General features: G+C 33.5%; 1 protein-coding gene and 1 pseudogene across 2 annotated transcripts in view; one reads left to right on the plus strand and one right to left on the minus strand.

The window, feature by feature from the left end:
• Positions 1-22,037, plus strand: part of LOC306665268 (uncharacterized protein) — a gene marked incomplete at its 5' end in the record, with an annotated part of 145,909 nt that overhangs the window by 72,466 nt on the left and 51,406 nt on the right. The gene's annotated exons all lie outside the window — the stretch shown is intronic.
• On the minus strand, positions 13,833-16,466 carry LOC306654466 (ran-binding protein 6-like; annotated as a pseudogene). Its single transcript has 2 exons — positions 16,420-16,466; positions 13,833-15,993 (listed from the first exon to the last, which is right to left on the minus strand). The product of its transcript is annotated as a ran-binding protein 6-like (transcript).

The raw sequence follows: 22,037 nt of genomic DNA on the forward strand, positions 1-22,037 counted from the left end.
TTAGACACAGGGTCTCACTGAGTTTCTTAGAGTCTCACTAAATTGCTGAGGCTGGCTTTGAACTCATTATCCTCACACCTCAGCCTCCTGAGGTGCTGGGATTACAGGCATGTGCCACCTTGCCTGGCTCAAGTGTGTTCTCTTTATATTGTCCCAGAGTACTTGTATATTCTGATCATGGTCTGGTTTTATTTTTTCCTTTATTGTATAATGTGTATTCAAGTTCATGTACCCTGTCTTCAAGGCCTGAAATTATCTTTTTGAAGTCTGAAGTTCTATTTTGTATGCCATTTTTTTTTTTTTCTGTTAATAGTACCTTCAAATGAATTTGTAATTTGATTTGTTGTGGCTCTCGTTTCTAGGAGTTTTCACTGGTTTCTCTTCAATTTCTCTATTTCTTTATTGAAATGGTCTTTTTTTCTCTTGTATTTGCTATCTTAATTTATTCTTAGATTTTATAGAACATTTTGATAATCAGTTTTTTTATAATCTTTAACTCAACTTTCATCCACTTTCATGTCTGTGAGTTCCTTCTTTGAGGGATTGCAAATTTAGGGGAGACAACTTTGAGACCCTCATATATGTATCCTTCAGTTTACAGTTATCTTTTTTGTTCTAGTGACTTCTCACTGTTTTTATTGTATAAGTAGATGCCCCAAAGTGGGATATAAGGTTCCCCTATAGTTGGTTTGAGGTTTTTGTCTCCCCCACGTGTTGAAATATTGTTGAGGCTCAAGTGGGTGTAGTTCATGTGTGATGTGAAGTTTGCTGTTACTTTGCTGAGTTCAATTTGTTGCTTAGCAGGAGAATCTCTACATGAACTCAAATTGTCCCAATCATTTTCTAGTATCTCTTAGACACAGGGAGTACAAGGAGCAGCAATGTTAACAACCAAAATACCACCTTATAATAAATGTCTTTTGTCTACTTTGACATCTCTAACACTGAAGATGGAAGGGTCAACATTTAGCATTAGCAACAACAACAAACAACTATGAACTGAATGAGACATAAACAACAGGTGTCTCCTAGGTCATCTACTATATTAATAATCACAACAATATGAATGGGATATAAGTCATACAAACTATATAATTCTATCAGTGAAATTACAACTCCTTAAGCAAAAAAAAAAAAAAAAAATGGTAGGAAGGAAAGAGAAAGTTTGAAATATTTAAGAAATGAACAGAGTACAAGCAGGAGATAGGTACCAGATGATAGCTAAAAATATGGAGGATTAAAAATAACTAAAATTAATAAAATAAAGAAAGAAGGAATAGGAAAACTTGGCTATTGGTGAGAGAATAGAGTGAAGAATGTGAAACAAGAGGAGCAAAAACCAATGTACAAACAAATATAAGATCAAAGAAAGTCAAAGTCACATAAAATTTTACTCCACCAATCAAATGCTAAATAATAAGTGAGAGAAGAAGAGAGCAATTAAAATGAAATAAAAATTATCTGAGTATACGTATATATTTTCAAAACTATCAGCAAGAACACACACATGCACATACTCATATATATACACACAATCATCCAGAACGAAAATGAATAAATAAACCTAAAATAAAATAAAATAAAAAATAAAAATTCATTTAAAAAATAGTAAAGGGGGAAAATAAGAAAAAAAATCTTTTTTAAAAATTTGACATGCTGTTCTACAGTTACAGAATGACTTTTTTCATTCTTGTAAACTTTAATACACAGGTGGTAACAACCCTGAGTGTATAGTATTAATAACAACTAACAATACATATTTCTACTATTAAACTATTAAAGGGCAAAACTTAATTTTTACTCAACTATATTGAGAAAGTTTGCCATTTTTTTAGATATACATGAGAGTAGAGTGTATTTTGACATATTGTACATACATGGAATACAACCCATTCCAATTAGGATTCCATTCTTGCGGTTGTACGTGATGTAGAGTTATACTGGTTATGTATTCATATATAAGCAAAGGAAAGTCATGTCTGATTCATTCTATTTTCTTTCCTATTCTTATTCCCCTCTCCTTCCTTCCATTCCCTTCATTTCTCTTTGTCTAATCCAATGAACTTCTTTTCTTTCCCTCCCCACCCTCCCTGATGTGGGTTAGCATCCACATATTAGAAAAAAACATATAATCTTTGGTTTTTGAGACTGGTTTATTTCACTTAGCATGATATTCTCAAGTTCCATTCATTTACTGAAAAATGCCAGAATTTATTTCTTTATTGCTGAATAGTATTCCATTGTGTATATATACCACAGTTTCTTTATCCATTCATCTGTTGAAGAGCATCTGGGTTGGTTTCATAGCTTGGCTATTGCAAATTGAGCTGCTATAAACATTGATGTGGCTGCATTACTGTAGTATGCTAATTTTAAGTCCTTTGCATATAAACCGAGGAGTTTCCATGTTTTAACTAGTTCAACTAAACTAGAGCAACTCAGAGCTACCACGAAACTTATTTACACCAGGTCTTTTCCAGATGCATTTTGATAAGAATAGCAATGAAGCCAAAAAAAGTATAAAAAGGTAAGAAAGAATCAAATACATTGGAAGGGGAAAAAGAATTGGAGCTCCAAAACTCATTGCCTACATCACAGATGAATGATCAGTGGTCTTGGCACTAGTGATATCAAAATAAGTAGATTGTTCTGTGTGAGATCTTGGTTGGGCCTTACTTCCTTTACTCCTGCATTAGAGTAACTGTCCAGGATTCTCATAAAATTTGTGAGCTAAGAATTACTCATCCTTTTCTGTCTAAATGAATCAAATTTAATTTTTTTTTGGTTTGCAACTTAGGACATCATTGAAGAATCTGGTACAAGGACTGAATTTCTGAAAATGACACAACCCTAACATGTAGAACTGAGTTGCTAAAGGACTGAATCATTTCTGGGTAGAAAATGAAACAAAATAAAATAAACAAAAAATACAGTATTTGGTTAAGTTATGACTTGTACCTTTAAAATAAAAGAAAAATCTTAAGGGACTTGTTAGAAAACTATCAGGATGTTGCAGTGTGTTGATTAATTCCTATAGCTGTCATTACTAGTTTTCAAAAAAGAAACAAGTTCAGGTTTCTAAGGACATAAGAAATAAATAAAAGATAATTTTATAGTCAATGCTTTTCTCCCAAATGTTGCCACACAAATCGATTGAAAGATTAATAATTTAATTCTTTGTATTATGGAAAATATACTAAAATCCAAACTTAAGTTCTGATATTCTGAGGCAGAGAGGTGGAAGAATCCTTAGAGGATAAGATTACGGAAAAGATAAATCTGTATTCTTAAACCTCTTGCGAATAAGTCTGATTAAGACAGTGGTTTCAGCTTTGGAAGCATATTACTTTTTAAAAATAATGATGTCTTATTCCCAGCCTCTAAAATTCTTATTTAATTAATTTATCTTACACAGTAGTTAGAATGTTGTTTTTGAAAAAGTTCCCTAGGTGATTCTTGGGGCAGTTTCTTTCTCCTTGAAGAAGATTCTGGAATGTAGCCTTGAGGACAGAATCATATTCCAGGTTTTGATGTATCTCAGTTTAAAGCCATTAATTTATGAACTCAGGAATGGTTAGCACACAAAGTCTTGCAGTAAGGCAACAGAAATCCCCACACTCCAAAACCTAGCATAAATATGATATCATGTGTTTTCTAGCCAACCAAATAAATCCACAGCAAATATATTGGAAGTTCATTAAAGTTTAAACATCACACTACATTGAAATAAATGTAAATATCTCAGGCAGGAAGATGGGATATTTAATCCTAAAACCATTCCCTAAATTTATACCAAAATTAAGAAGATTGCTAAAGCTTTGAGCTCTTTAGGGTGGGAAAGCTTCACGGTGCCCATTCCAAATATGGCTACAGAGGAACACAGAGCAGGACATTCATCACAGTTGCTAGCAGCCTAGACCACGGGAGCCCAATATGTGCTATGTCCAGTGGAATATTCTGCATTATTTTCCAAGTATTTTTCTTTTTTTGATGTTATTTTGTTGTTGTCATTGTTTGTGTTGACTTGTTCTTTAGCCAAGAATGCATATTTCAGTCAGACTGCTGGGCTGTGAGGGTCTGCCTCCAAACTTGACAGATATCATGACAGTATCTACCTGGCCTTTGAGCTAGATATAGTGACTCAGCTGGTGTCCTATTTGGTAAGAGGTAACACATTTTAATGAAGAAGGGACATTTTCAAAGTTTAGGTATGGGAAAGAAACTGCTAACTTTGGTTGCTGATATCAGACACTAACTTTTCCACATTAAAAAACACACATATCATCTGACAGTTGAACTCAGACTCCCAGGTAGGCCTGAGTGGTCTAAAGGCCCTATCTTCCTTGTTAATAATTGCCTTGGGAAAGTGTATGTGACTAATTCTGATTAATTAATTGTAACTCTTTCAGGCAGCATTCTTTTTCACTCTTACAAAAGAGCAGTACTAACCCAATCAAACTTAAAAACTTCACATTCTCTGGATTAATTTGCACCAATAATTTCCTATTATTTAAGGAAGTTTGGGCTAGATTATTTTTTTAACTTCTGTTTAAAGCAGCAAAAGAACATAAGGACCTAGCATGAGCAAGGCACAGAGGCAAAATGTCATCAGTGAGCTGGGAGTACCAGATTCGTTCATTGTTTTCTGTTTTGTTGTCTCTGATACAGATCATATGATGATGCATGACACCAGAAAAACTGATAAAGTCAAATCACAGAGAATTTCTTATTCTATGTTAAATGGTTGCTAATCATTATCCATTTGGAAAAATAGTGCCATCAAAATATTTTAGGAAACTGACATGGAAGGATTAGCTCTCAGATACTTATGGAATGAACAAAGAATGAAAATGGAAAAGGAAGACAAAATGAAAGTAAGGCCATCCAGTGGAGCCTATTACAGTAGTTAAAAATAGTTCAGAGAATAAATATTGAAGAAGGGAGCTATTACTATACATGTACACACACTTGCTAAAGTAATGTTTGTATAATGTGATTGTGTTTTCTCTCAAAAGAGTATTCATTCACGTACTTTATGAAGTTCAACTAAGTAAAAATTCAAATCAACAAACTGAGTTAAATTTCTTTGCTTTCTTATTAAATGTCCTTTCTGGTTGCCTCATATAAACTAAAAAGTGGCACTGGAAGCACTAATATGGAATCTCACGATAATCTTAAAACTTTGAAAACATAAAAACACATTGATTTAATTTTTTCAAAACACCAACTCACTCTATTAATATTTTGTCAATGGGTTTTTCAAAAACATAATATAGGACCCATCATCAAACATTTCTATGGGTGGGAATGAGGTTGGGTTGTTCTACTTCTTTGCACATCAATTAGTTTTATCTTTTTCTGAATGTTGTATCAAACTCTACAAGCAAAGGCATGAGCATTGTCCTGAAATACATGTTACTTCCTGCAGAGAGAAGGGAAGAGGAGTGTGGTCAATGGAGAGAAGAGTTATCTCCAGCTCCTGCTTAAGCTTTCTGAATTGCCCTAAATAAATTGTTGTATCTTGGACTTTTACTTACTATTGTATTCCTTAACTATGTGACCATTATGATCATAGAAGAAAAAAAAAAAGATTTTGAATCATATATACTTGAGTTTTCTTTGAGATTTATGAAATATTGCTTTACTTCCTCAGATTGGATTTTCCCATATATAAAATGTGGCTCCATGTTCTGTATTCTAATTCTTGCCTTGAGCAAACTATGTACTTACTAAAGGGAAATGTTACTTTTAAAATTATTATTCTATGTACTCTGACTACTACTGAGAGCTAGAGATGAGATTTTCTTCTAAGTAAACGAACGAATAACTTGAACACAATTTTTTTTGTGTTTCTTACATGCTATAACACAAAGGATTTGTGTTTTAACATTTCTGGATCATGGAATGCATTTCACCTAAGGAAGAATTTGTTGTCAATAGTGATTAGGGTACCAGACCCAGTCTCTGTAAACCACTCTTCCCCATGATGTGATTTACTTATAGTACAAATCGTACCATTTCAGCCGTAAATGACCATGATTTATTGACAATATGTTTCTTTTAGTTTATACTTCAGCTGTCTAGGTCAACCAAGGGCCTTATTAGAGAGTGGATTGGTGCCAGCATTCTGAGGACAGATCCAGCAGAGAACTGTCTGACAAAAGGCCAGCATCAGGGAGGGTGTTAGATCAAGAGGGAAGAAGAACACAGCAGGGAGGACACTGATGGAAGTCATGTCAGGAAGTAGAGGAGATTCAATCTGGGCAGGGGGCAGGGGTATGAAAGCAGGGATAAGTTCAAAAGTTGAAATAGCCTTTTCATGGTTCATACAATATTGACTTAGTGATTTTGTGTTATCTAAGAAACTGCAACAATTCAGAAATGGTTTGGCCATCACTTTTCATCACTGTCCAGTTACCTCGATTGGTACTTTGGACTTAAATTATTTTTTCCTGTCTTTAACTGCCAATATTTTACCCTGTTTTCTTATTATTTTGAAAAAAAAAATTAATATTGCATACCGCTCCTCCAACTTTCATTCCAATCCTTATAGGGTGAGATTTATCATGTTGAAATTATTTGCAAGAATTAGTTATTTTTGTTGCAGCAAATTCCTTGAAATCAATTAATACAGCTCATACTGAATTTAAAATAGCCCTAAATTTGTTTGCTTATTAAATTTGCTTTTTTGTTAATTTATACCCTGTTTGAAAAAGTGCACACTTGTATACTCTATGTATATTTGTGTTTAAGTTTTTGCCTGCCTGTATGTTTGATGGAATGATAGAAATCCAGATGTTTTCTTTCCAGTATGTAAGAACAATAACAAATATCTACCATTTGATTCAATAGCTAAATCCTCTCTTACTATTAGGTCATCTTTCTTATTTAATCTTTCTCTACAGGCATCAATGTTTTTCCAGAACTCTCTGAAACATGATGGAACTACATTTTAAAATGCCTCTTTGCTTCATATATACATATGTATTTGGCTAAAGTTCCATCTACTCACTTTTTGTGATTGTTTTGATCATAACCTTACTGAGCTATATCTAGGAAAAAGCAGGAAAGAATTTCTGAGTCATAAACTGCTATCATACACATCAATGCTGAGTTGAGGGAAATATAAATCATTTTCATTCCTTTAGAATGTAAATGAATGATTCTGTCTGAAGTTCTACTTGCACAATTTAATGTACTCAGCCATTGCTGTAGAGGAGAGATAATAGATATAAAATGCAGACTTTGTGTTGAGAGAGATTTGAGTGCAAATCTGATTTCAAACACTTAAGAGCTATGTGACCTTTTTTTAACAGGTACCCAATGTATATAAACCCCAGTCATTTTTTAAGCAATAATATGGCAGTAACTTTTTTTTTAACTTTAAAATGTCATTTTTTGGATTAAAAATAGTATATGGAAAGATCTTGGCAATTAGCAGCATTAGTATAGCTAGTGTTATTTATATAGAAATGATTAAGTAACAGTAGAATGCTCTGAGAGCAATATTCCCAAGAGAAAACTGTAAGGTCATAAGACATAACCATTTCCTCTGATTCTATTCGAACATCACAAATTCATATGGCATCTGTTTAGCAATAAATCTTTGGTGATTTGTTATTGCCTGAGACAAGGTCATCACTTTTCTTAGTCTTTGATGTTTGTGAAGTACCAAAACAAGTAAATGACTGTAAGGTGACAGTGGGAAACACTAACACATGGAAAGAAAAGAGCAAAGGAGAAGGCGTAAGCATTGCTCCCCGTGCTGTGCAACTGTTCAGAATTCCATCTCTAAGATATGAGCATTTTTTTGGCATTAAATGTGAGTAATAATGCCAATAGCAGAAGAAAAGCCCTTGTTAAATATTCTGTGGCCAATGTGTCCAGAGATTCTGAAATGATCTCAGATTCTATTGCAATTCATCTTATAAATATTAGAATTATTGATATTTATCTCAGCAGTGAAAAATTTAGGTGTGGTAAACCTCAGTTATCTGATTTGATAATGCTTAGAGTGTTTGGGGAAATCGATCATCCAATGACAAGATGAAGTCCCAGCATTCTTGCATCTGTCTTAATATATTTCTCTGTGAGGCTTGAAGTGAAGCCCTTGTTTTAGGTTTCAATCTACAGACATGGTTTTGATTGCTTGAATCATTTGAAATATATCTTCTCTTAATTAGATAATCATCTAATGAAGAGGAAATTTAGAAAACCATTCGCATAATGATCTGTATCCAAGTACATCATCTAAACCATTGAATCCAATACTCGTTCACATACAGAGAAACTTTCTGAAAATTAAAAGTATTCATAGACATCTAAAGTATACTCTTATTGATGACTTTATTGACAAAATACCTACTAGAAGAAGCATGTTATAAATTTAATGACATTTTCAGTGAGTTTGTGTTAATCATACTAAATTCTCAATGCACTTTAAGAGTAACACTGAATTAAACATATACATTCACTAAAGACAACACTTAGTTTACATATGAATCCACATGCTGCAGGTAAGGTCTTACATTGCCCCTTTTTTTTTTTTTTTTTTTTTTTTTTTTTTTTTTTGTGGTGCTGGGGAAGGAACCCAGGGCTTTGTGCTTGTAAGGCAAGCACTCTACAGACTGAGCTATCTCCCCAGCCCCTTACATTGCCCTTGAAGGCAGATTTAGCTTGAAAATATCTTTAAAATACATTAAATAGATCTTTATTTTATTTACACATACATGTATTTTATACAAACTTTCCAAAGGTTATTGAAACCAAATAAGTTATTCCTTCTGCACATATTAATAAATACACAGAAAACAGTAAGCTCTATAACCTAAGGAGATTTATTGAAATTATGTGAATAAGCATTTATAGAACATTTTTAACCAAACAAGCTGTTCCTTAGAAATGTATTAACAAATGAACAGTTAATAATGAGGCACATATCAGAAGTAGATTTATTGAAATTATGTGGTAAGAAATTATTCAAGCATTTTTAGTGAGTTTGTGTTAATCACACCGAATTTTCATGTTATTTTTGGATATTTTATGGCCAGTTTTATAATAATTGCATTATACTGATGGATGTTTCCTGCATGCCCACTAAGTTATGTGTACTGAAATGCTCCCTGTGACTTTTTTTTTCATTAAGACAACCATAGCAATGATGTAATAGGTGCTGCCTTAATGACATTAAAATATTGCTTCTCCAAAAATACTTAGATTACGTCATGAAGTGTAGCTCTAAACAATATTATTGTTTAAACAATATGCATTTTTTTTTTACTTTTCTGTGTATTACTTTGGCACATTTATTGGTACTTTTTGAACATATATACCCTTTCCTGCTAATCAGAGATGACTTCAATATCTTAAATTTGAAACACTAAAATGAAATTAGAAATTCATTGGATTAGACAAAGAGGAATGAAGGGAAGGGAGGGGAGATGGAATTGGGAAAGACAGTAGAAAGAATCAGACATCACTTTCCTATGTTCATATATGAACATGCAACCAGTGTAACTTCACGTCATGTACAACCACAAGAATTAGAGTAACTTATCCTCCATGTATTTAAACTACACTCTACTGTCATGTATATCTATAAAAAAAGATAAAATTTAAAAGAAGAAAAAAGTGAAATACTAAAATATTCAGGAAAAATTTAAGTAACCAGAGAAGCTTTTTAGTTCAAACTGAGAAGTTTATCCATAGTTTTGTCTGTTTTGGCAAGTTTGGAAAATGTGGTTCAGTTTGTATACATAATATCTATTATAATAAATATAATATCCCAATCCCATAAACCATGTGATATTATAGAAGTCTCTTCTCAGTATTATATCTGGGATACAGTGCTATCCACGTTCAAAGCAGACTATAAAATTAGCAAAACTAGAACTGTAAAACTGTCAAGATATCACCTCTGGTTACCCAGGATGCCTAGGATTTGCTTTGCAAATGTTAGAGTAAAAGAAATGTGCTTCTCATATGCAAGTGATTCTATTAAGACATGCCTGTGTTCCAATGCTTTGAAAAATACTTGCCTACACATTCCCTGCTCAACAAATTATTTTCCAACTGCATATGAGGCTAAACTTCCTTATGGTATAGAATATGAAGAAAAACATGATCTTCGTACTATACTAGGAGGCACTATATTTTCACATTTGTGTTTCTTCCTACTTTTAAATTTCTATTGCTGCATTTTGAAATGATTCAAATCTTCATTCAGATTGTTTCATATTTAATACATAGTGTTATTTTGTTTTAGGTATGTACCTTGGTGGATTTTGTACTCTAATTCAACTAAAACTTCTGAATTTTAATTGGTAAAACTAAATAGCTTAGCCACTGTGGATATAAATGTTCATGTTATTATTATCCTTACTAAATGGTCAAACTTTCTCCTATCCTCTATATGTTTTTATTCTTTCTGTTCTATTTTAATATGTATGTCATTACTGGATGTATGTGGTAAGAAGATTAGGAAAACAGGAGTCTGCAGACACATGCTAGTAATACTATTCCTTATACAATTATAATATACCAAATCATGCTATTAGAACAACTGTTAATTAATTAAACATTACTGATTACATATTTTTCTTTAAATTTAGGTTGTTTCAAAATTATTGCTTTAAAACCAAAGTAGAAAAAAAGACTATAATTTAAAAAGTATTTTCTATAAAATTTAGTACTCAGAGTTTTAATCCTATTTAGCAAGCCCATTGGGAATTACTGAGTGAAGAATCTATTTATGACGCATACGGAACTTCACAAGGTGTAGTTTAGCGAATGACTTATAGGTGTGATATAGAACTGTTCCTTTCCGCTCTTGAACCTCGAGACTTAGATGCTACTGACATGTTTCCTCCTGCAACAGGCCACTCAAGGTAGTCAAAGTGGAGAGGGACCTGTTTGGTGCCTCGTGATCCCTGCAGGTGATGAGCAATGGAAGGGGCAGTTCACACAGGGTCTGAGCACAGCCAGAGGCCCTCTCTTACACAGATGTGTACTATAAAGTATGGGGTATTAGTTTTCTATACAGTGTGGTTCTCTCCAGGAACACTCAAGTTTCTGGGTGTATATCAATGACTGCTCCTCACACTTCAACTTTTAGATTCAGTATATCTGGGTTGAAGTCCAAGAATCTGTCATTTCTTACATGATCCCAAATTACTGATGCTACTGGTAGGGAAGAACAGCGTGAGAACCACTGCCTCAAGGGGATCTGTCATGGCCATAGGTCGCAACTCCAGTTAGCCTTAAAATGTCCTGTTTTAGGCGTCTGATGTTTTATATACTGATGAAATTGCAGGTGTCCCCATCAAAAGAGCACTTGCTGAACAAAGATGTGTAATCTCGTGATTCCTGGAGCCTCACCCTGACACTCCATTATCCTTTGCTCCTGTGTGTGTTCAATAAAGGCCTGTCGGTGACCAGCTGCGGCATGCAATTCCTGAAACCTTTTCTTTGCTTTTTCATTTCTGTCTCTGTTCTTCACTTCAAGGCAGCACTGGTGAACAGTTTAGATTCCTGTCAGCAAATGAATTCTGTTTCTCTTTGGGAAAAACTAAGTTATTTAGATAAACTTCCTACTGAAAAAGCTGTAAAAAAACACATGTAAGTTTTTAGGATGAGTAAAAGTGAATAATATTCTAAGTTTCTCACATTACTAGGATGTGACTAAATTACCAGATATTAATCAGCTTGATAAGAATAGTGCATTGACATAATTTTTAAAAAATTAAAAGTAGGAGAGTATATATACATGAAGTTAATAAACTGAAAAATAGAATAATAGAAAGACTGTAAATTAGAAAAACATGGAAAATAACATGGAGGGAAAACAAAGAAAATGATAAAAGGTAAAAACCAACTACATATTGCTTATGAGAGATAAATGACATAAAACATTGAAAGTAGAAAAAGCACCAAGTATATTTCATGTGAACAGTAACAAAAAAAATGGTTTGTACAAAAGATTTGTATTTCCACACAAAAAATTAAACAATATTTCAGGGAAAATAGCTTTATTAGAGATATGTTGAAATCTTTCTAATTATATCAATGTTCTTGTAATGCTGTAACAACTACATATTTGTATTTCTAACAGTGCAGCTTCAAACCAAAAACAGAAAAATTCAACAAAAATCACGAAGTGAAATCCATAATTCCACAATTCTAGTCAGGAATGTAATAGACATCTTGTAAGATACACTAGAACAAATAGATGATAATAGGTAGGAAGCTACCACTGGCAACAATAGTGGAGTAAGCACCTCCAAATAGTCTCTATTCTAGAAAATTATGAAGAACACTGGAAAAATTGTAAGAATAAACTCTTTCAGTTAAATGCAAATTAACCAAAGACTTGTAGCAATCTGGGGAGTATATATTCAAGAAAAACAGATGAATAGTAAGACCAATAAACTTTGTTGCATTTTTAAGGCAATAACTGTGATAATTTATTGAGCACTTAGTAGGTCAGAAATATCTGCTAAACACTTTACATTCACAGTGCTTGTAGTAGGCCCAAGAAATCACAGAAGATGTGTTTTTAAGTTTTAAGTTTTGAAAATTTGTTGAATAGAACTCTTTTATCTACCCAACAAAAAGCTCAATATTAAAGACTGACATTCCAATTAATATAATTAACCCTAGATTTATAGAACTGTTTTATTTATTTATTTATTTATTTATTTATTTATTTATTTATTTATTTATTTATTTATTGCGGTACTGGGGATCGAACTTGGGGCCTTGTGCTTGCGAGGCAAGCACTCTACCAGCTGAGCTATCTCCCCAGCCTGAACTGCTTTCTTATAATACACACATACTGATAAATGTCTAGTTCCAAGTTTCTTTTTAATGTTTAAAGATAAAATTAAGTTTATTTTACTTTCACAACAGAACATCCTTCAGGGCTACTATAGAATCTATTAGTGATATTTGAAATAGAAAGCCCCATTCTGAATTTAGGCTTTTCTTCTTGTTGAGCTGCTTTGTGGGGTAATGGGGAATGCTATATATACACAAAGCTGAAATACATAACACTGACTGACTCTCACAATTATTGATTACTTACAAACACTATTAGAGTATTACATGCTGCCAATGTTAGATGTACCAGGACTCCCTTTTTGGTAACCATGATTCATGGAGTTCTGAATAATTGAAAAAATATAGACCAGGTTGGTTAAAGAAAGAAATTTAAGAGTTCTGATAGCTCTCAGCAGGACACCTTGGGAACCAGAATATTGGTATTCCTGCCAATTCTCAGAAGTATATTATAAAAATGTTCATATATGTTATAGAGAAAATTCCCACATCCACTGCAATATCTTGAAACTCTTGCTTTGTTCCAGCAAACTATCATTACCATAAAAACCAAGAGTATTATCAATGGGGAATAAGCCTCCACTATATCCATCACCTTCAATTTCAAAGATGTTTTTCCCGGAAATTCTCCTATCTTATCTTTGTAAGCTCTGAGCATCTTGTGAGAATCAGCATGACATCTTGGCACCAAGTACAGTAATTGCCCAACATCAATAGTTCAGACAAATAGTAATAATCTCTATACTTCACACCAAATAAGGAAAAGGTGACAAAAATTTGAAGACAAATGAAAGCATAGGTTATCACCAAGGTCTATGTTTAAGAGATAAAACATGCAAGGTGAATAGAGGCTATAGCATTGACTAATTCTGGAGAAACATGGGAAAATATAAACTGCTTAGCAGAGAGAGAGCAATTCTAATTTACAATGGAATCCACTCAACATTTATTTGTAGTTCCTTCTATGATAAATAATATTCAAGTGATATTAAAGTGCTTCAAGTGAAATTTAGTAGCTCCTTGAAGGCTTCCTGCTGTTGATCATCAAGTTGGGCGATACATTCAACCATAATTCTTCAGATGTCTGCACCTAATGAACATTAGCAAAGCACAAGGATCTTCATAGTTAATAGTCTTATAAACTTTTCCTTCTGAAATTATACTGATTATTTTGTGGAGACTAGAATTATTTGAACCAATTACAACTGGGTGGTTACTTTCAATAAAGTCACAGAAAAAAACTCAAAAGTCTGAATAGTTTCCTAGCTTCCTCTTTACCTTCATACAGTAGAAGCCATGATAAACGGTGTGGAAGAACTTCATCTTCCTGACACAGTTAGGCTTAGACTTCAAAAATCTTTCCTATTGCTGAGATACAGTTCTCTGTAGTAATGACACTTTTTGGGGGGGTGGGGTTGGAATTTGCACATTTAATAACTCTTACCAGTAGTGGAACAGTTTCTGAACGTAAAGAATGATAACCATCTCCACCAAACTATGCCACAACATCCAGATCATAAGCAGCAGCTTGCCTGACTTCAGAATTGTTATCTCATATATTTAGTAGCATTGGTCGCTGAAAATATGCTACGTATTTAAATGAGGTTGTACCGCGGTGATGATATTATCGAATCTACACAATCCGCACTGTCTGTCTGGCCATGGCCTACTTGAATATATTAGATTTACAATTAGTGGAAGTAGCTGTTAAAACCATGGTCAAATATTTTCCTTATAAGTACTAAATAATGAGTGCAAAATATCTGAACTTTGGTCAGAATGTAAGCATCGCATTCATCCTATCTTGCAGAGACATCTCAAACTGTTGATCTTTTAACTTGTCATACTTTTTGGTTTTTAAAATGTCCTTCAGTTTTGCTTTTAGTTTTCTTCCCAGTTCTTCCAATTGCTCCTCATTAAGGCAACCATCTCCTATTACCTCAATGGACTTAGTAAAAGAATTGATTATTTCTGAGAGTACATCTGTATCAGGTTCTGTTCTTACAGTCTGGAATAAGGGGTCACATAAGAATTGCCACATCTGTGAAAGATACTCTGGGCCAGGAATTCTTGAACATTCTAGGAGAAAAGGCATACACTCCGCAGATGCCACTTGAACATTGTCTTGGAAATAAAATTCAGAAAGGAAATCATCAGTTTTACAACTTAATTCTATATAGTTCACAAATCCTTCTCTTAACTCCTTAGCATAATAAACCAACATCTGGAAAACAGTTGCTTTTGCTTCAAGTCCTGAAGTCTTAATTCCAAAACTTTGCTTGTCTCCAAGATTTACAAATTGCCATCCATGATCATCACTCATGGTCTCCACATCTTGTGTGTCAAAGAAAGCAACATCTTATTAAAAAGCAATCTTTTTAAAAAGAGGCTCAATAACCAGTGGAAGGTACTGTTGGAAATCTTTTCCAAGAATTTCACACATTCTAGCCCAAGCTGAAACCATGTATGAGGTCTGAAGTTCATCATCTTCCATTTTACGCAAGTCCAATTTTGTCTTCGATAATAGCTATATCACATTTGATGCATTTTGCACAAATTTTTTCTCCCCAACAGCAAGACCAACATGGCTAATGCACTCAATAGTTTTTCCTCTCAGAGGACTGTGTTCCTTCTGAACAACAAGCTCAACAATGTTCTTTAGTGAGGGCATAAATATATCATAATATGCAACAAAGTTTTCTTCTACTATATCAGCAACTGAGGCAATGGTTGTCACAAGCTGTTCCAAGGCCAACTTAGTTCCATTCTGAATCTACTCTTAGAGTTTAATCACGAAAATGGAATGTAAATATTTTACCATACTATTCAAATATAGAACTGGCAATGATTTGTGGCAGTTTTCAATACAAATAATAAAGGCAGAAACTGCATGAGTTTGCATATGCCAATTACTTCAATTTTCTATGGTGTGCAACAAGGCTACAATCACTGTTTCATGGCCTTTTTTTTGGAAACTAGGTGTAAAATATGTCACCAAGTGTAGTACAGGCTGCAACCCTCACACTTGGTTGAGTATCCTGGGATATCTTCCTAGGTTTCTTCTGCTTGCATCTGCACCGTACAGTCTTGTCGGCATCCTGAGTGGGTGAGGGAAAGAAAGGTTCTTGTCGGAGGGATGGGCTTGCTGCAAGATAAAAGCTAAGAAAATAGTATTGTGAAATCAACACAGAAGACTAAAAATATATTGAAAGCAGGGACAGTGATGGGTTGAGCCTACCAAAGAGGTACTGATTCTAACAAAAGAAGTCCTTGCTTCCTTTATTTATAGTGGTACAGATCAAAAATGATCCATAGGAGCTTACTCCTGAAAAGCAGGATATGGGTGGGGGTAAGCAGGCTGTTTGGCTCTAGCAGGTTACTCCCATCTCTAGTGCTGTGCTTGAACTTGAGTCGTGTGCTCGGACAGGGCACCACATGAATCTTGAGCCAGTGGATTCTTGCTGGGAATTCCCCAAATCAGGCTTCCCCAGTGGCTCGAACCTTGCTCAGTTCCCCCATGGGTCATGGATGGTTTCTGACCATACAGCTTGGATAGATCAGGTTTCTCAGAAGCTGATAGAATACTTTTCCAACACAGTCATCAGCAACCCTGCAGACTCCCCAGCTGCCATTGTGCCCTGTCAAAAGTGGCATTTGTTGCAGTTTAATTTGCCCATAACCACATTACCTATTTAATCTGAGGCACCCTTGAAAACAATAGCCCATAATCATGGTGAACCCTGAAAATCTGGCAGCCACTGGAGAGGGCCAGAGAAGTGATGGAAGTCTTTCAAAGCCTTAATCTCAGTGTTATTCTTTGACCTGTTGTTTGTTCTTTAAAAGGTTCTACTATAAAGGTTATCCTCATGTTACACAACTCAGGCCACCTAGTAAAAAGCCTTTTCCCTGGAGACGTTTTTTTTATAAAAATATAAGAGACAATTGATCTAATTTGGCAGCTGCTGAGGCTGTGCATGAAAGTTGGGGCATGTAAGAGGTTAACCAAAATAATAAAAGAAGAGGATACCTTTTCCAGCTCTATCTTTGGTGCCAATATTACCCTAAACAGATGAAGCTATCAGAAGGTAAAAAACTACACATCAACATCTTTATGAAAACAGATACTATAATCCTCAACAACTAGCAAACTGAGTCCTACACCCTCTCAAAACTGTTACACAGCATGTTGAAGTAGACTTTATCCCAGTAAAACAGGTTGATTTCTGGATTCAATGCACTACATTAATGTACTGTTGATGTCATATCAATCAATTTAATACATCATAAGATAACAAGACCCACATAATCCTTTTGATAAAAAATAACAAAAGAAATAGAAGATAATATCTTCAAACTAATAAAGATTATTTCCTGTGAAATTAGCCAAGAAATGAAAGAAAATATATCCAAATTGGAATGGAAGAAGTAACATTATCTTTCTTTGCTGATGATATAATCTTGTATATAGAACATTCTAAGAAAATTTAAAAAAATAACATGAGAGCAAATAAATGAGTTTGGCAATTGTTTAAGTTTAGATATGCGATATCCCCCCAAAGTTCATGTATGAGACAATGCAAGAAAGTTTAGAAGTGAAGTGATTGGGTTTCAAGATACTTAACCTAATCAGTATGTTAATCCACATGAATGGATTAATTGGTACCTGTAGGAAGGTATGGTGTGGCTACTGCAGGTAGGTGTGGTGGGAACATATCTTTAGGGACCTATATTTTGACATTGATGAATGGAACTGGGTCTCTCTGTTTCCTGATTGCCGTATTCTGAGCTTCCTTCCTCTTTCACACCTTGCACCATCATGTTGTGCCTCACCTTGACCCAAAGCAACAGAGTTATCGGTCTGTGGACTGAGACCTCTGAAACCATGAGCCCCAAATACCGTTTTTCTTCTCTACATTATTTTTGTCAGGTCTTTTTGTCACAGTGACAAAAAAAACTGACTAATACAGATTACCACAGGATATATGAGTAACATGAAAAAATTCATAGTATTTCTGCATACTTGCAAAGAAAAATCAAAAACTTAAACTAAGAAAATAAGTTACAATAGTAACAATCAGAATGAAATGCATAATAATAAACTTAAAAAGTGTTTGACTTGTATACTAAAAGTACAAACTGTATTTGGAATAAATTAAAGAAAACCTAAATGAATAGAAAAACATTGTATGTTCATGAATTGAAGACAATATTGTTAAAATGGCAATGTCTAGATTGATCTGCAGATTTTCCATAGTTCTGTCAAACTCCCTATTCTCTGTTTTTGTAGAAATTGGCAGACTCATCTTAAAATGAATATGAAAATACAAGGGACTCTGACCAGTCAAAACTGTCTTGAAAAACAATAATAAAGTAAGGGGACTCACACTTCTGCATTTTAAAATTTACTACAATCTTGCTATAGTCCTGATTGTGTGACACTGGAGTAAGGATAGAGATAGAAACTAATAAAATATAATTAAGATCTAGAAATAAATACACACATTTATGGTCAACTGATTTTTAACAATACCAGGACAATTTCAGCAAATGATAGAGAAGCAATTGAATACACACATGCAAAAAATAAATTTGGTCTCCTACCTTATACACAAAAATTAAATTAAAAGGCATAGAATATCTAAATATAGCAGTCAAATTTGTAAAACTCTTAGAATGAAACATAGGTAAAATGTTTATGATCTTGCTCTAGAAAATGGTTTTCTTCATATTGCCTCTAAAGAACATGCAATCAAAGAAAAAATAAACCAGACTTTGCTAAAATTTAAAGTTTTTATGCTTCAAAGGACTCTAGCAAGAAAGTGGAACAGACCTCTCTTTTAATTAATGAATTATTATTATGATTAAATAGTAAAACCCAAAATAATCCAGTTGAAAGGTAGATAGATGACTGATAATTTTCTAAAATTAGTAGAAATAAGAATTGAAACAATAATGTCATACCATGTCACACCTTTAAGAAGAGAAAAAAAAATACAGGTAATCATAAGTGTTGATGAGAATGTGGAGAGATTGGAACTTTTGTACACAGCAGATAAGAATGAAAAATCGTGCAATTGCTTCTAAAAAAAGTTTGACCGCCCTCAAAGAGCAAACCGTTGAGTTTTCATATGACCCTGAAATTTCACTTCTAGGCATGTATCCAAGAGAACTGGAAATATATTTATACAGAGACATTTTTCTTGAATGTTCATGGCACCATTATTTCTAATAGACCCCAAATGGAAACAAACTAAATGTTCATCAACTGATGAACAAATGAAGAAAATATGGTATACTCATATAATACGCTAATATTCATTCGTAAAAAGTAATGAAGTGCCAATTTATGCCACAAACTATGTGGGTGACCCTTGAAAAAATTATGCTAAAAAGTTACAAAAGCTACATGTTATATTGTTCCAATTATATGAAATGTCCAGAATAGTCAACTCCACAGAGACAGGATATAAATTACTGCTTGCTAAAATGGGAGGGAGGTAGAAATAGAGAGAAAATATACTAATAAGTATAGCATTGATATTCAGGAAGCAAATATTCTAAAGCCTAATGCATTTAATTAGTAATGACGATTACATAAATTTTGTGACTACACTGAAACCCACCAAATTACACATTTTAAGTTGGTAAATTTTATGATTTATAAATTATATCTCAATAGAAACTACAAGATTTGGATGAAATATTGTTACACATTTGTACAAATTCATCCTATGCTGTACCCTAAAATATATTACACCAAATCTCAAAGGATTTAGCCTCCAGAATATGTTCTATTGTTAATCCAGAAATGACAAAGAGATAGTGGGAAAAGTCCAATTATTTTGAAATTAAGAGTTTTCTAAAATTCCTTGGCACACAAATAAATCACAGTGGAAAAAGAAAAAAATATTTTGATTCAATTAAAGTGAAAGTGCTAATTACATATCAAAACTTGTTGATTTTAATAAAAGTCATCATGCTTACAGGAAAATTTAGCAGCTAGCCTGGCATGCTAGTACATACCTATAATCCCAGAAGCTAATGAGCCTGAGACAGGAGGATCACAAGTTCAAAGCCAGCCTCAGCAACTTAGAGAGGCCCAAAGCAACTTAGTGAGACCCTGTCTCAAAATATAAAAAAAATAAAAATAAAAAGGGTTGGAGATATGGCTCAGTGGTTAAGATGCTCTGGGTTCAATCCCTGGTACAAAAAAAAAAAAAAAAAAAAAAATTAGTAGCTATAAATGAAGAAACACAAGGAATGAGATCATAGAGCCCATGACCTGCTTCAAGATATTAGAAATGTGTAGAAATTTAAATAAAAGAATGTAAAAGAAAAGAATAACAAAAGCAGAATTTTAAAATATAAAAAAACAGTCCTGCAGAGGAACTGATCAGTACAATCACAAGATGACTGTGAAGAGAGTCCTAAAATTGGCACCCCTCTGCAGAGATTTATTCAGGGTGAGGGGAACATGTGCTATGTATCTGAAATGAAAAAGATGAAAGCATACATTTTAAAAACAAGAGACTATTCCAAATGACTATGTCAATAAAACTTTCATTATCTAGATGAAATGCACAAATTCTGGAAAGTCAAACTTAGAAAAATCTTCACAAATGAAATGGAAACTGTGAATAATTTTGTTCATTAAAGAAACTGGATATGTAACTTAAAATCTTTCCCCACACACTCATTTGGTATAACTTGTAGATTCTGCAAAACAATGGGGGAAGATATACATCAATCTACACAAGCCCTTTTATAGAAAAGATTGAGGAACTTCACTAGACCCTGATCAGCCGCCATATCTTTTGTACCCAAACTTGATAAGGACATTACAGGAAAAAGACAATACTGGGTGATCTCATAAATAACCGTACATATGGAATATCACCAATATATTATTAGGACATTGAATCTGAAAGAGTATTATACATCAAGTTTATTCCAGAAATGTTAGATTAGTTAACAATAAAAAGTACCTGTACATTTCACTACATTCACAGAACAAATGAGAAACAACAAATAACAACATTTTTCAGAAACTTTAAATTTTTTTTGTTATTTGTTCAATGAACCTGCACAGTTCTACTTTCTTTACCATCATTGAGGCTTCAGGGAGTCATGTAAACGCTCTAATGAAAACATGTCAAAACTTGAGGACTTTCCTCTTTAGGAAAACTGCTAACAGCAGGACCCTTTGGATTACATCCTGTAGATCAATCTGACATTACTTTTTCAGCTGTTCCTCCAGAAGTCTTTCTGAAGCTATAAAGAAAGGAAACAAAAATTATTTTTATGACTATCATAATTGCTGAAATGAAATCACATGGTATTTCTGTACCCATCTCTGCTTCTTAAAATGCTGATAGAAAAGGAGTGAAAAGTTTCTTCTGTGCCAGAATTGACTTCAGTTCTGAAATGACATCGTCCTACTTTGAATTTCTATCTGTGATTTGAAATACAAGAGACAATTCGTCTCAAATAATATCTGCTTGTTGAGTGACTACTTACTCATTTTAACTTATTTTTTTTAAATCTTATATTCAAATACGGTATATTATCACAATTACTTAGGCATATCACAATTGAACTCCTTACTTTGAAATAATTGCATATGCTTTTCTCTAGGTTGATTTTACAAATTGTTAATGTAATAATTATGTTTCTAATGTTATATAAAGTGTTAAAACACCAAACTGGAATAATAATGCTAACATTTATTTGACAAAATGTATTCCTATACTTTATAACTATAAAATCCAGGGAAAATTTGTACTATCCTGTGTGTGTCTATGTTAATTAGAATCATTAGCAGAATCATATCTATAATTTACAATGAGGTAATTATCCATTTTTACCTTTTTATCAAGCAAGACAAAACTTGAACCAAAATGTCGGCAATGCTAATTGCTTAATTTCCCTGAGATGCCAATTTATCACTGTAAGATTACTATCTTACAGAATTCTGTGAGGGCTTCATTGAATAATGTGAACATTGTCTAGATGGTGCTCAGCACTTCATATGCACAATCCAATTTGAATTGTTTTACTTCTTGTACTAGACAATTTCATTTCTGGGTGCCATTCGTAGATTCCAGGAAGAGAACGCCTTAATTGATATATTCAAACCAGATTTGTACCTTTAATCTAATATGAACAAGTTATATAGGTGTGGGCAAGTCTCAATAAAAATAATA

This window comes from Sciurus vulgaris, assembly GCF_902686455.1.
Source record: "Sciurus vulgaris genome assembly, chromosome: 1".
NCBI lineage: Eukaryota > Metazoa > Chordata > Mammalia > Rodentia > Sciuridae > Sciurus > Sciurus vulgaris.